Here is an 11,976-nt window from a genome sequence, read left to right as displayed (position 1 = left end):
TTCTCCTCTCCAGGCTGAACAAGCCCAACTCTCTCAGCCTGTCCTCGTACGGAAGGTGCTCCAGCCCTCTGATCATCTTTATAGTCTCCTCTGGACCCGTTCCAACAGCTCCATCTTCTTCTTACATTGAGGATTCCAGAACTGGACACAGGACTACAGATGAGGTCTCACAAGAGAGGAGCAGAGGGGCAGCATCCCCTCCCTCCCTGCTGGCCACACTGCTTTGGATGCAGATCAGGATACGTTTGGCCTTCTGGGCTGCGAGCACACACTGCCGGCTCATGTCGAGCTTCTCACCGACCGGTACCCCAGGTCCTTCTCCGCAGGGCTGCTCTCAATCACGTCATCCCCCATCGTGTGCTGAAATCGGGGATTGCCCCCACCCAGGTGTAGGACCTTGCCCTTGGTCTTGTTAAACTTCATGAGTTTCTCACAGCCCCACTTCTCCAGCCTTCTCCATTCCTGTCCCTCTGGATGACATCCCGTCCTTCGAGTAAAAGTGTCTTGGTAACAACATATTTCAACAATGTATTGTTTCTGGGTAACTGTATATTTCCTATGGCCTAATACCTATTATGTTTAAAAACTTCATCTATTATTGTTTTATAGATCAATGTTCTATATCAATGTGATGTTTGGCTCCCCTTGAGCTTGACTTTCTCCCATACATCTTCATCCAGTGTTAACCACCAGTGGGGGCTTTGATGGCTGCTGATTGTCATGAGGGCTGCATCCACCTCATGGTGATTTGGGGGAGACAGATAACACAACAGCCAAGGGCTGATCCATGGTAATGCACCCACACGGCAGATCTGCAAGAACCTGGCCCCTGCGGTCAGTGTGGAAATGTGACTGTCAGTCAATTATCTCACTGCATAAGGAGTGAGCAGCCCAAGAGCCCTTTGAGCTCTCCTGAAACGAAAGGAAGATGCACATCAGGATGTCCCCTCGAAAAGGACGCCTCTCACAATCACTCCTTGAGAGTGAGAGAATCTTTGCCTCAACAGAACCTCAGAGAGGGACTTAGGGGAACAAGTGCAGGGAGACTTTGTGATCTTGGCTTAGAGGTACAAAGGATAGATGACTTGGATACGCCTGCATGGATGTGATCCTTTACACATAAACTGCTGACCGACTCTTTGGCTAAGTCTCAATCCAGCTGCCCCTCTCTGGAGTCTCTCTGAGGAGGGGTTTATAACACAAGGGGGTCCTCTCTGAACATCATGACTCAATGGGAGGGAGTCTGACCTTGTCTTCTGTGCAGTACATAAGCAAACGTACCTTGCCAGCAAACCTTGAAAATCACGGTTGCATTTGTTATCAAACTTCGTAAAAACTCTGCCTTACATCACTTAACGTTTCACTGCTTCTCCGCAGCGTGAAGCACAGCCCTCTGTCTCTCCGCTTTGCTACAGCGGGTGGCCTTCATATTCAAGGATAGGGTCTGGCTCTTCCTGTTGACACCACACTTGAGGTTGAAGACTGCCTCTCCTTCTCGTGTTGGTGTGAGGACAACTGTAATGGGAACCTGGGGAGAGAAGAAGACACGTTTTGCTCTGTTCACTGTCTCTCAGCTATTGTGGCCCCACACTGCCCACTCTACGGGAGAGAAGCTATGCAATGGCTGTGGTGAGACTCCAGGCTTGGGAGAAACCAGGAGAGCACTCCGTCCTGCCTCCCTCTATGGAGCAAAGCTTGGTGAGAACTGTTGAGGGTATGATGATCCTGTGCAATGAAATGGCAGAGGATACAGCAAAAAGGCAGCAAACGCTGAACTAACACCGACCTTACTACCCTGCCCATGTGCCACAAGATCCCACTTCTGTCCCAAACACAGAGAAGGGCACTCACAGTGTCTCCCATCTATATGGCACCAGTAATATCCTCTTTGCAAAGAGGAATCATCCAGCTCCCATGACAAATGTGCAATGCAGGAGCCACCAAACTGGAATGTCTGTGAGTAATTTCAATGTAATTTCTGTGTGTGGGATCAAACACAACCAAACACAGGGGCTTAAGATATTAACACTTCTCAGGGGAAGCCACAGTAATTGATGCAGGTTGCTCTCTTATCTCACACCCAGTGGCAAGCTAGAATGTAGTATCTTCAAAGCCACAGCAAAGCTGCCTGGTGCTACACCCAGGCAGGCTCTGAGTGGGCACAGGGACATCCATAGTGGGTGAAGAGATGAGCTGGTGACCTGTGACACTGCTTGAACTTGTAGTCATGTCTGATCACTACTTACAGCTGCGGTTCTCAAGAAAAGAGTATCCATTTTCAGACAGGCAAACCTGCAAAACATCTACTTCTGTAAGGCTGTTGCTGTCCCTCGTGATGGGCTTAAATGCTGCATGTGTGCTTTGTGCTCTTGGTGACCTTGCACAGGCCACGTGTGGTGGGCTCTGTCACTAAAGGAACACAGAGAAGAGAGGAGACCTTGCATACTTAAGGTCGCTGGTTCAGCAGGGTCACAGGCTTCAAACCCCAAAACACATCTTTGTCATAAAAACTAGAAGATAAATGCCTGAATTGCACCAGGAAGGCTGTCTAGAAGACCAGGGTAACCCAGACACAGACACTCTATGGAGAAACCTGCAGTTTCAGCCTGTTTCCACTGGGAAGGAACAGAACAAGGCACATGCACACTATAGCTGAGAGTCACCTGGTGACTGCAGAGGGGAGAGCGCCTCAAAAGCAAAATGACAGTGCTGTGTTTGGCACATGAGAGAGGAAATCTGGACTGTGAGCCCTGTTACCTTGAAAGAGGGGCGATGGAGCCTTTCAGGGGCTCTATTTTCAGCCCTCTGAGAAGAGAGGGCTTTTTCTAAAAGCAAAGCTGAAGGCTTCCTTCTCTCTGTTGATCACACAGTCTGCTGTACCTCATGCCCTGCAGAGAGGACAAAGCAGCTGCTGAATAACTTTTGTTTCTCTGGCCACCGGACCACCACTGCCCACTGCGCTCCTGGCTGAGCCCAGCAGACAGTTTTGCAGCAAGGACCGTTGCCTGCAGCATGGCACACTCAGGATGCCAACATGGAAACACACTTCTGATCCCCCGGGCTCCCCTGCACCGCCCTCAAATTCCCTCTTGGAAACAGCCCCAACTAAATGCCCTGTTCCTGACACAGACCTTCTTCCCTTCCCCTTCCTCTCCCTCGTACACTTGGGTGCCAGGAGCTGGATGCTCTGCTCGCAAGAGCCCACTTCCATTTCCAGCTTCCTCATGGAGAAGGAAGAGCCTGCTGGAATAACGGGACTGGTGAACCCCTGGAGAGGTGTAAAGTGTAACCAGGGTGCTTACCAATCAACAGCGAGTGGAAGTTCAGGCGGGGGCTGTCCAGAGTCACTAGCGGGTCGGTGGCATTTCCCACCAACAGGAATAGGGCTGAAACGCTCTGCTCAGGGATTGTAAAGGCCCAGGATGATTCTGTGATGTCCAGGTGCTGGGGGATGAACTCAGATTTCATCTGTGGGACAAACAGGCAAATGAAGGAAAGCTGGCAGGGTAAGGAAAGTGGGTGCAGCCTATACCACCAAGAAACACACGAAACCTCCACCTTATGCTGCCGGGAGGTCAGAGCTGCTCTGCCACGTACAGCCCAGGAGCACAGCAGATGTGGTGTACAGAGTGAGAACAGGTTCATTGGTTCTGTCAGTTCATTGGCACTGCAGTAAAAGGTTTCTACATGGTCTTGGCAAGCTCACAGTGAGTGAAGATGTAGCTGGCATTAAACTGGCACACGTGTGTACCGGATCTACCTTCTTAATATCCTGCACCCACCTCTGCTTTCTTCCCTGGCTGGATCTGACCTCTCTCTGTGAGGCAGAAGGCGGCTGCCTGTCTCAATGGGGCTTCAGGGTCTCGGCAAGTCCACTGGAAGGAATATGTAGAACTGGTTGGGTTCATAACCATGAAGGTCCTGGGCACACAGAGAGAAAAGGACTACTAAGGTGGTGTGGGAACTTTAACAACTCTGTTCTGCAGCAGACATCAGGCACTGCCAGTCCTGGTCACCATCTGGGAGGACTGATTTGCTATAGGCCAAATGACACTGGGAACACAAACATTTCACCTGCTTTCTACGGACCCTGTTTGTTTCCCTGGTGGCTGTAGATGAAAAGCTATCAACAAAGAAATTATCGAGGACATAGCCAAAATCTTGAATATTACAACAGAGAGATCAAGTGAAAATGCTATCATCGAGTCCAGTAAGACTCCTTTAGGAAATGGCATCCTCTGTTGTGGTTCAGCCTTCACTGACCCTGTCTGACTGTAACTCAAAGCAGCAAGAACGTCCCAAAGATGCTCTTCTAAGGGACAAAGGTTGTACTGGTCACACTGCACAGGCCAGGGACACGGGTCCTCCAAGACTGACCCACACCTTCTTGAAGAAAGGGACAAAGAGAACAAAGATGGCCATCTGGTCTTCAGTGACCACGTTGTTCCAGCCCCAAAACAGGCTGCTGGATAAAGGGTCAGCAGATCGCAGACAAGGTACAGATGCACCTTGTGGCTTGGAAGAGTAGCCAGAGAGGTCCTGTCTGCCTGCAGAACTGTGCTGCTTCCAAGGAGACCCTGTGCTCAAACACAACTGCATCACGGCAGGTTCCCGAGTCACTGCCCCGCCGCTGAGCCCTGATGGCTGCTGTGAGCAGGGTCTGTGCCTGCAGCAAACACTCCGGTGCCCGAGGGAGGAGGGTTAATTTTACACAGTGACTTTGCATTTGCCCCAGGGAAATTGCACACAGTGTGACTGCAGCTAACTCCTTGTCACAGCATCACTTTTTGCAGCCTCAGACATTTCCTAAAGAGGCGCCCTGATGTCCCCCTTCCCAGTCCTGACCCACAACGTGGCTCCTCCTTGAGCCAGACTCAGCTCCCATGAAGAACACAAGCATCACAGCAAGCACAGGAGGGTCTGAAAGGCAGAGAAGGGACAAGGAGAAAGTGTCTCCAGCTGCAGCTGGGAAGATGCTGATCAAAGTGGACGACTGGACAGGAATGAAAAAGCAATTATTGTTTTTGGGCATAAGGGGCACAGTCTTCTCCATGAGTCCTCAGCCACAAACTGGAACATGCCAGGCACCCCGAGCTGCCACAGAGCTCATGCCTTACCATCAACACTGGGCGGAAGCTGCTCCTGAGCTCTTGCCCTTTCATCCTCCACAGCCACCATCCAGTTGTATTCCAGGGCCACATTCTCTGTATTGGACAAAGCAGGGCAAAGCAGGGAAGAGGAATAATAAGGCCAAGAAATACAAAGAAAACAGAGAAGTAACACTGTACAGTGGGCTCCTGGCAGACATTCCTTTATCCTGAGTGGCATCTTCTTCCCCAGGCAACTCGGCCGTAGTTGGATCACTGACCTGAGCTGCCCTAAGACAAAGTATTGCAAAGTCTGGAAGAGAAAGACGAAAAGGCAGACCTGGTGCCCAGGACACTTAATGTGAGGGTCTTACTCTGGTCTTTATGTCTCGGTTTCACATTATTTTGACTGCACGCTTGTCCTTGAGTCGATGAGGACAGGCAACCACACAATGCAAGCAAAACCATGGGTGTTCTCAGCAGAAAGGCACAGCAGAACCAAACCTCTCCCGGCACGTCGTGGCAGGACAGCAGCCACCATCTCCTGCTGGGCTTCATGAGCAGACACAGAGGCCCCAGCACCCAGCCAGGACTGGGAAAAGATGAAAGAAGAAATGATTTGTTTACAGGGATGATGAACAGGTCAGACTGCACATAAGGCCCTAGAATGGACTCAGGTCCACACGCTGGACATATCCACATCCAGTATCTCCACATCCTGGCATGTGCCAAATTGTGTGTAGAAGCAGAAACCTCAGACCCAGCAGGCAGCAACACCCCCTCCAAGGCTGATCAGCCCGTTTCAAATTAGAAGAGGTTTATTAAGTAGCTGAGCAATGAGCATGTCGGTGTGATCTCTACTGGCACGGGACCACGAGTAGAAGGAAAAGCAGAGGCCACCAGAGAGCACATGTGGCTCTGGGGAAGCAGCTCTGGGCAAAGTGATCTCCCACACACGAGTCCCTGCCTGGCCTTTAGCACTCACTTGAACGTCCTCGTCTGGAACAGCAATGTCTCCTTGAACTCAATCTTGTTCCTGTCCAGCTTGAAGTCGGCATAGTCAACGAGAGCACTGAAGCAAAGCTCCACCTAACGGCTGCTCTGCTCCAGATCAGTGGGAGCAGGTTCTGAGTCTGTCTCAATTATCTCCAAACACAACAGGGAAGAATCACCGAGCAGAGCCCTGAAAGCCAGGCTGGGAGTATTTTGGCCTCCAAAATCAGCCACATATAGGGGCCAGAAAGGACCATTTCCCTGGAAAGGTGACACTTGATCCTTCTGCTGTAGTATCTGTACCTACTGATCAAAACAATCACCACCATGACTGCGAATACACCCAAGCGGACCATGAGCAGATATCAGCCCCTCTGTATCAACCCTGTAGAGCGTCTGACTTTTTCCCTGGCTGCCTATAAATCCAGCAGGCCTCTAAAATAGGATTAAGTTCCCCAGCTGGAGCTCTGTGGATGGAAAAAACACAGGAATTAACAAACCTAGAAAGCACCTTGTCCTTATTTTAGGAGGAAGTACTTCCCGGATGCCATGGGTGGGGCAACAGCCACACTGGCAGAGTTTGGGGATGGGCATGAACTCACTAGGAATGTCTTGGACTGCTGATGCTTTGATGGGGAAAAAGTTTGAATTACAGGTGTTACAATGGTTCAGAAACTAGACAAGAACCATCACTCAAGAGAAGTGTTTGGCAATAGCGACAGTCAAGGCAAGAGTCTCTTGAGATGAGACTTCTTCTCCAGACAACTGCATGACTGCCACACAGCCCTTGGGCTGCTTCATGATGAGACACCCCACGTGATATAGAGATCACAGCCCAAACCTCTGGTGTCAGCGCAGACACAGCTCAGAGCTCACCCAAAATGTGATGGTGGGTGGTCAGCATACACAGAACAGCATTAGTGTTGCTCTCCAAATCAAAACAACAGACAGACTGCAGTGGATTCAACCCCTTTTTGGGGACTGAATCGAACAAAGAGATTTTACCACCATAAAACATGTTATAAAATGTAAGCACCCATTCAGCACACGCTGCAACGCTTCAGCTTTTAGCAGAGACCAATAGTTTGCGTCTGGCTAAATGTCTCTTGTCAAACTAAGCACCTCTTATCACAAAGACCTCCCCATCTTTTGTGAGTGCATCAGACCACCACATCTACCTCTCCCCTAAAATGCACTGCTGGTTAAGCTCACGGGTGGATTAACCCTTCAGCAGGAAGCAGAAGCTGCTTAGACAGCAGAGACGGCAGCCTGCTGCCATCAGCAGTTCTTTTTGTGGAAGCTAGGATGGCTTTGGCTATTGTCCTTCCTACCTTCTCCTCGACAAGGCACGCGGCTGCTGGGTCCCTCGTGTTATCCATCCCCTTTACAGTGTGCAGATGCTCATCCCAGTCAGTCACCTCCTCTGCTGGCAGCTGGAAGGCAATCCTGGTCACCTGACACTTTACAGGGTGCGCTCTGAATGTGACTGGAACATTTGATTCCAAGGTTACTGTGATGTCCTTGGCACAGCCAGCAGGGAGGTGTCGCACCTAGGGAGAATCAGAGAGCCAAGACCAAACTGGAATCACTGGCAAAGACAGGACCGACAGCGAAAGGATTGATGTGGTGAGCAGCTGTGCCAGGAATCTGCATCTTACTGTGTGTTACTCTGAAGTTTCCTAGAGGAAAGTACAAACAAAAGATGCCACTTCCCACAACACGGAGGGGCTGACAGCTCTGCCCCAGGAAAGTCGGGCACTGCATCTCCTACGTAGCACTGAAACGGCCTCTCACTGGTACGTGGGGAACTCCCTGCCAGCTCCCAGGAACCTACCAGGCAGTGCTCGAGCCGTGGAAAAGGCAGAGACATCCAAGCTCACCTCGGGGGAGAAGTGAAACAGGGAGGCTGCCAGCTACTCAAACTGCATCTCCACCACTCTGCTGCGATTGGTGATGGTGAAGGTCACGGAGTATGGCGTCCCAACGTGACAGTCCCCAAACTGGATGTGATCCACTCTAGCAGCTGTTCAGGATGAGAGCCAGGGATCTCAGCATGAGGTGAGCTCCATCTGCTCTCCTCACAGGCACAGGCACAGGTATATGTCCAACTCTTTTCCTCGCTCCAAGCTTTCCTCCCTCTGGGAGATGCAGTTCCCCATCTTGCCTCTTTCAGGGTGGTGGGCAACAACACAGGCCCAGTGCTATAGAGGACACAAATGAATCTACATCATCGTCATCTCCATGCCATACCATGGACTGACAGACTTCCTTTTGGAGATCATAGAATAGTTTGGGTTGGAAGGGACCTTAAAGATCATCTAGTTCCACCCCCTGCCATGGGCAGGGAGATCCCACTGGATCAGGCTGCCCAAGCCCCATCCAACCTGGCCTTGAACACCTCCAGGGATAGGGCAGCCACAACTTCCCTGGGCACCTGTTCCAGTGTCTCACCACTCTTACGGTGAAGAATTTCTTCCTAATGTCTAGCCTAAATCTGCCCCTCTCCAGTTTATACCTGTTCCCCCTCGTCCTATCACCACAAGCCTTTGTGAACAGTCCCTCTCCAGCTTTCTTATAGCCCCTTCAGGTACTGGAAGGTCACTATAACATCTCCTCGGGGCCTTCTCTTCTCCAGGCTGAACAAAGCCAATTCTGTCAGCCTGTCCTTGTATAGAAGGTGCTCCATCCCTCTGATCATCTTTGTAGCCTCCTCTGGACCCATTCCAATAGTTCCATATCTCTCCAGAAATGGACACAGGACTCCAGATGAGGTTTCACAAGAGAGGAACAGAGGGGCAGCATCCCCTCCCTCGCCCTGCTGGCCACGCTGCTTTGGATGCAGCCCAGGACACAGCTGGTCTTCTGGGCTGCAAGAACACATTGCCGGCTCATGTCAAGCTTCTCATCGACCAGCACCAAACTGCCAACTGCTTGTTTACATCACTGTCACTTCAAAGCCCCCACATCAGCCTGCACATGGAGTTGCACACTTCCAAGTTTGGCTCAACGCTGTCTTTGTGCCCTGACAGTTGCTTCACTCCTGGCAGCCTGCAGGATACGTGTGTTACGTATCCGTGCCACGCTTGCATGCTATCTCATCCCATCCCAAGTGCTTTGGCTGTCCATCTGTCAAGGCTATACAACACACCTCGATTACTTTGTTTTGGGGGCATCCACTGACCTTTAGAAATGCTGATGTCCAGAGAAACCTCATAGACCTCCACAAGGACTTGGATAGTTTCGACCTGAAGAGTGCCCAGGAGATTTTCTGCATCTGAAACCTGAAGCAGCAAGAAACAAACACTGCTTACACCACTGTCCTCAATCCTTTTGGTAGACAATATATGACTCCTTGTCTCTGTCAGCTGCTTGCACCGCAGCTTTCCCTGCTTGACAAGCATTTGTGGATTCACAGATTTTCCTACCCTGTTTATCTCATGGGCTGATGTTATCCTGCATTGCGAGTCCCTTGCTGCTACGGGGGCACCTGGCAACACAGGTAGAGAGGCCTCTCAGGAAGGCTCATCCTTTTGGCCCCTTTGCAGGGTGCCTTTCAAGCGCAGTATCCACCCCTAAGAGCACAGGGCTGCTCGGTCCGAGTCCCTCTTACCTCCAGTCAAAATGTTTTCTCAATGCTGACAGCCTCTGTGGCCTTGAAATAGAGATGCACGATAAACTCTGTGCGGGGACCAACGATGCCCGTAGGTTGCGACACAGAGAAGCACTCGCTGAGGTATTCCAACCCACAAATCCACTCGGCCACAGGCAATCGGGTGCAGTTTTTCAGGACAAGGGTTTTGATCTCCATCCTGCAGAGACAGGGAAACACTCGGAACCAGCTGCTCATCACACAGCATTGCTGGGGACTACAGAGCTTGTGGCTGTCATGGGATCTCCAAGTCAGCAAAAAAAAACAGTGACCAAGAGAATGGGAACTGCTGGGAGAACGAGGGATGTTAGCCCAGCCTCTGATCTCAGCAGCCACACAGCCAGCAAGAAGCAGCAGAGTGAACATGAGCCTCGAATCCTGTGTTCATTTCTGGGCCCCTCACTGCAAGAAGGATGTTGAGGGTCTGAAGCGTGTCCAGAGAAGAGCAACAAAGCTGGGGAAGGGGCTGGAGAACAAGTCTTACGAGGAGCCGCTGAGGGACCTGCGGTTGTTTAGCCTGGAGAAGAGGAGGCTGAGGGGAGACCTTATTGCTCTCTACAACTGCCTGAAAGGAGGTTGTAGAGAGGACGGTGCTGACCTCTTCTCCCACGTGACAGGGGACAGGACAAGGGGGAATGGCCTCAAGCTCTGCCAGAGGAGGGTCAGACTGGACATCAGGAAAAAAATTTTTCACAGAAAGGGTCATTGGGCCCTGGCAGAGGCTGCCCAGGGAGGGGGTGGAGTCCCCATCCCTGGAGGGGTTTAAAAGACAGGTAGAGGAGGTGCTCAGGGACATGGTTTAGTGGCAGATAGGAATGGTTGGACTCAATGATCCAAGAGGTCTGATTCCAGCCTGGTGATTCTATGATTCTATGATTCTAAGAGAAGCTGAAGGGGACCCCACTGACAGTGCTGCTGCCCAGAAGAACAGCCACAGGATGACTGACCTGTGGAGAAGTACCCTGTTGAAGTGCACCTTTGTGGGGCTGACCTCCAGCTCCGCCCACACCCCCTGGCAGCACAGGCGGAACACCACTGGCTCGGGGTTATCTTTAACGTAGCAGACGAGGTTGTCTTCCACAAACCCAGCTGAAGTGGGGTACGCCCCAACGCTCAGCTCCTAGCTCCGTCCCTGCAAGAAGAAATATAATGATAGATTGATAGAATCACTAGGTTGGAAAGGACTCACTGGATCATCGATTCCAACCATTCATGACAATCCCTAAACCATGCCCATCAGCACCTCATCCACACATCCCTCAAACACCTCCAGGGAAGGTGACTCAACCACCTCCCTGGGCAGCCTCTGCCAGTGCCCAATGATCCTTTCCACGAAAAATTTTTTCCTCATGTCCAGTCTGTTAATGGGGACATGGAGGGAGGGAGGAGGTTGCGGGGGAAGGATGTGGGGGAGTTATGCACAAGACAAGAAGAGAGGGATGCGTGGGTGATACAAGAGAGAGGGGGGATGCGAGGGATTCAAGAGGGATGTCCAAGACAGGGAGAGAGGGATGCACGAGAGAGAGAGGGAGGGGGATGCGAGAAAGAGTGGGACGAAAGGTCGGGTCAGGGGGAGTGCCAGAGGGGAGATGCAAGAGGGAAGCTAGAGGGATACAGTTCCTGTCCTGCAACCACAGGTCTGCCACTGCTCCTTAGGAGATCTGCCTCAGGGCTACAAGCTTTCAAGATGATTGTATAATAAAAATATATAATCGCATGTAGCACCCTGAGGATCCCAGAGTTTGGTTAGATTGCACGGACACTGGTATCCGTGTCTGTCTCCATAAATCTTTATCTGCACAGGCTGCCTTCAAGTGCATTTCTATTACTCGCACTTTGGTCCGGCAAAACGAGGTGGTGAGAGAAGAGCACAGGTGACTTCTGCTAATAGAGTAGATCAGGTGGAAGGGACCTACAATGATCATCCAGTCCAGCTGCCTGACCTGTTCAGGGCTGACCAAGTTCATGTGTTGTGAAGGGCACGTCCAGATGCTTCTTAAACACTGACAAGGGTAGGACATCAACCACCTCTCTAGAAAGCCTGTGTCAGTGTTTGACCACTCTCAGTGAAGAAACGCCTCCTGATGTCCAGCCTGAACCTCCTGCCCCGGCGCAGCTTTGAATCATCACCAAGCATCCTATCCTGAACACCCAGGAGAAGAGATCAGCACTTCCCTCTCCACTTCCCACCACTCGAGAAGCTGTAGAGAGCAATGAGGTTGCCTCTCAGCCTCCTTTTCTCCAAAC

General features: G+C 51.2%; 2 long non-coding RNA genes across 2 annotated transcripts; both read right to left on the bottom strand.

The window, feature by feature from the left end:
- Positions 1-3,798: 3,798 nt before the first annotated feature.
- Positions 3,799-8,013, bottom strand: LOC128850658 (uncharacterized). The gene is made up of 3 exons (XR_008448034.1): positions 7,961-8,013; positions 7,412-7,630; positions 3,799-3,921 (listed from the first exon to the last, which is right to left on the bottom strand). It is a non-coding gene; the product is annotated as an uncharacterized LOC128850658 (long non-coding RNA).
- On the bottom strand, positions 8,009-9,559 carry LOC128850659 (uncharacterized). The gene is made up of 3 exons (XR_008448035.1): positions 9,506-9,559; positions 9,262-9,361; positions 8,009-8,103 (listed from the first exon to the last, which is right to left on the bottom strand). It is a non-coding gene; the product is annotated as an uncharacterized LOC128850659 (long non-coding RNA).
- Between the last annotated feature and the right edge of the window lie 2,417 nt (positions 9,560-11,976).

This window comes from Cuculus canorus, unplaced genomic scaffold, assembly GCF_017976375.1.
Source record: "Cuculus canorus isolate bCucCan1 unplaced genomic scaffold, bCucCan1.pri scaffold_149_arrow_ctg1, whole genome shotgun sequence".
NCBI lineage: Eukaryota > Metazoa > Chordata > Aves > Cuculiformes > Cuculidae > Cuculus > Cuculus canorus.
The sequence above is the reverse complement of the archived record's forward strand: the minus strand, read 5'-3'. Positions and strand labels throughout refer to the sequence as shown.